Source organism: Mustela nigripes, chromosome 13 (genome assembly GCF_022355385.1).
Source record: "Mustela nigripes isolate SB6536 chromosome 13, MUSNIG.SB6536, whole genome shotgun sequence".
NCBI classification, from domain to species: Eukaryota; Metazoa; Chordata; class Mammalia; order Carnivora; family Mustelidae; genus Mustela; species Mustela nigripes.
In genome coordinates, this window is record NC_081569.1 from 21,446,068 (window position 1) to 21,450,160 (window position 4,093).

Consider the following 4,093-nt stretch of genomic DNA (forward strand, 5'->3'; position numbering starts at 1 on the left):
TTATGTTTCTCTGAAAAAATAATATCATTGGCATATTTTTATGTATTTATTGGCTATTTATTTTTTTTATTTGTGAAGTACCTGTTCAAATATTTTCCTTACATTATTATTAGTTTGTTTTTGTTATTGTTTTGTAAGAACTCTTTCTGAATATCAGTACTTTGCCTGATACATTTTTACAAATATTTTCTTTCCACTTATGGCTTGCCTTTTAGTTTTCCTAATAATTTTCTTTGCTCTTTAGAGAGCAAAAATTTTTTGTTTTGGTTAAATTATATTTACTTGTGCATGTATATATGTATTTTTGTTTTACAATTTGACATTTGTGTTGCATCTAAGAAAACTTTCCCTACCCCAACACCACATAGACTTTCTGTTTCCTTCCAGAAGTTTTATAGATTTCGGGTTTTTTTTAGGTGTGTAATCCATTTGAAGTTCATTTTTTTTTATGGTGTGAGATAATGGTTGATGTTTATTTTATTGCTAATGGTTTTCCAATTGTTCAAGCATCCTTTATTCAAAATATTTTTTTTCCACATTTAATTGTCTTGGAACCAGTGTCAGAACTCAGATCTGTACTATACACATAGTAATAGACTGTGTTCCATTTATCTACTTGTCTGTCTTGATGCCAAAGCCACATTGCCTTGATTAGTGAATTATATGAAGTCTCAAAGTCAGGTGGAATAAGTCTTCCAAATTATTTTCTTGTTTAGTTTTATAAAAGTCTATTGTAGTTTCATGTAAATTTTAATATTAACTTGTCAATTTCTTTAAAAATATCTTTCTAGAATTTTATTTGGAATCATGTTGAATCTATAGATCAAGTTGGGGATATTTGCTATCTTTCTTTTTCCCACTGTCTTTGATTAGGTCTTTATTCAAAATTAGCTGTCTAAATGATTTGACTTTTATGGAACAAAAAAATGTAAGATTTTAGGCAGCAGGATTCTTATCTTCCATGGTGTGTTTCTTTTCTGAAGCCTTCTTGTCAGCTGCTGGTTTCTTGGTAGTTGCAACTTTTTTTCCCTCCAAAGGTTTCTTCTTCTGCACACCAGTAGCCTTCTTTCCCTTCTTTCCTACCGTGGGCTTCTCGCCCAGACCCCACTTCTCATCTGATTTGGCTTCTAAGTTTCCTGCTGCCGTTTCCATCCAGAGTTTGTAATTCTTGGCCTGGCGATGAATGTTGTTCTCATGCATGGTCTTCGCATATGGATTTAGCTTCAATATGATTCTCGGGTTCTTCTTTGGATTCTTCTTCAGGTCTCTGTCATGAATCTTCTTGCATGATGCTTAGAGGGCTCTTTGAATCTCTGGGCTTTTCAAGATTCTGCTAAGGTCCGTATTAAGCATCTTATACATGGGAATGTTGTAGTTACTCTTTTTAAAAAAATTTTTTTTTAAGATTTTATTTATTTATTTGACAGACAGAGATCACAAGCAGGCAAAGAGACAGGCAGAGAGGGAGGAGGAAGCAGGCTCCCCACTAAGCAGAGAGCCCGATGTGGGGCTCAATCCCAGGACCCTGAGATCATGACCTGAGCCCAAGGCAGAGGTTTTAACCCACTGAGCCACCCAGGTGCCTGTTGTAGTTACTCTTGAGGCAGGCAGCCTCACACCAAGTGCCAACAGATTGTGTAACTTGCAGAAAGCTCTTTCAGTCCAAATGCAGAAATGTCTCACAGGTCCACCAGAAGCAAGTTTCAAAATGTTCAGTTTGCTTACATTAAGTAAAGTAATTCCTGGGATGATTCTGAAAGCCTCGATGATACCGTTGTCTTCATTATAGGTGATGTAGGGTCCCCTGTGCTGCATACGATGATGGTTTTTTTGTTTTGCCCTTGACAGCTCTCATTCACTGGGAAGCACAGACCTCTTTGATATTGTTCCTTTTTGATATCATAGAACTTTTTTATATCACCCCATTGATATCATAGACCTTTTTGATATAATTTAAGTTTCTTAAGAAGCAAAACAGACTTCTTGGTCTTCTTGCAACCTTCAGCTTTATCTTCAGCCATGAAAGGAAGTTCAGGATCTTCCTCAATACGATGACTGTTAGACATGACTAGTGCTGGTAAGGCTGAGGCAGCCAGGGCAGAGCAGATAGCACATTGCTTCTGTATTGTGTTCACTCTGCGGTGCCAATGGCGCCAGGTTTTGGTTGGTGCAAACATGTGGCCACCACAACACATATTTCCAAAAGCATCCTGGCCTTTTAACGTTTGTTATTATTTTCTCAATAAAATAGCTTTATTGAGGTATATTTAACACTTAAAAATATGAATACATTTAAAGTGCACAACAAGATATGTTTTAACATATGAATATACCTATTAAACTATCACTATAATCAAGAATGTGAATATATATGACATCCCCTCAAATTTTTTTCATGCTGCTTTATATCATTTGTTCCTTCACCTCTCTAGTCTGCCCCTATCCCTAGTCAACCTCTGATAGCTGTCCCTATACACCAGTTTGTGCTTTGTAGAATTTAAATAAAATTCTCTTTCTCTTATTTGGCATAATTATTTTGAGATTTGTTTATGTTGTTGCATGTATCACCACTTCATTCTTTTTTATTGCTAAGTAATAGTCCATTGTATGAATATAATACATTCTGTGTATTCAATCATTGATGAGAATTTTGGATTTTATAGGTTTTGGCTTTTACAAATATAGCTGCTATAAAAATTCATTTGCATATTCTTGTATGAATATATGCCTCAATTTCTCTTGGGTAAATAAATACCTAAGTGTGAAATGACTGGAATGCATGGTATATTAATTAATTGATTTTCAGATGTTAAATCAACCATACACTGCTAGGATTAATCCAAACCGGCCACACATTTGCTCTTCTTCACATGTTGATTCAATTTATTTGTATTTTGTTCAGGGATTTTGTGTTTATAGTCATTAAAGCATTGCTCTGTGGTTTTCTTTTCTTGTAATATCTTCTCCTGGTTTTCATATCAGAGTAATTCTTGTCTCATGGAATGGATTGAGAAGTACTCCTTCCTCTTTGATTTTTATGTAAGAGTTTGTAGTTAATGTAGAATTAATATTATTTCTTGCTTAAATTCCTTAGTGAAGATATTTGGGTCTGGTAGCATTTTTTCACTTGTTTCCTTTTTAAGGATGTTGAGTATAATTTTAATTTCCTTGATAGAGGACAATTCGTGCTATCAGTTTCTTCTTGAGTGAGGTTTCTAATTTATATATTTTAAAAAGTTGTCCATTTCATGTACCTTGTCAAATTTATTGATATAAAATTATTAATTATAGTCCATATATTTCTTTGAACCTGTAGAATCTGTAGTAATGTCACTTGAAGGTAGTAATCTGCATCTTCTTTCTTTCTGATCAGTCTGGCTAGGGGTTTATCAGTTTATTGAGTTTCTAAAAGAATTGACTTTTGATTTCATCAATTTGTTTTTTGGTTGGTTTTCTGTTACATTAGTTTCTATTTTTAAATTCCATTTCTTCTGTATATAATCCACTATGTTTGCTCTTTTTTCTTTCTGGTGGACTCTGTGGTCATTGACTTGAGACCTTTTCTTACTCTAACATAATTAAAGTGGAAGCCCACAAATTTAATGTGTTGTGTTTTCATTTGCATTTATACTTTCTAGTTTCCATTGTGGTTTCTTTTTTTTTTTTTTTGATCTATGTGTTATTTATAAATGTGTAAATTAGTTTCCAATATTTAGAGATTTTTTTCCCACCAGAGATGTTTCTATGACTGGTTTCTAATTTAATTGTTTATGGCTAGAGAATGTACTTTGTTAGACTTAAATCAATTTAATTTATTGAGACTTGTTTTAGAATCCAGAATATGTTCTACCTTGGTTAATATTGTTTCTGCAGCACATGAAAAAAAAGTATTCTGATGTTGGTTATTGGAATGTTTTATATGTCAATTAAGAAAAGTTGGTTAACTGTGTTATTTTTTTTTTAATTTTTTATTTTTGATAAACATATATTTTTATCCCCAGGGGTACAGGTCTGTGAATCACCAGGTTTACACACTTCACAGCACTCACCAAATCACATACCCTCCCCAATGTCCATAATCCCACCCCCCTCT

General features: G+C 33.5%; 1 pseudogene; it reads right to left on the reverse strand.

Annotated features, from left to right (window-relative positions):
- Positions 1–936: 936 nt before the first annotated feature.
- The window catches only part of LOC131998777 (large ribosomal subunit protein uL4-like), a 13,360-nt pseudogene continuing 10,203 nt past the window's right edge, over positions 937–4,093 (reverse strand).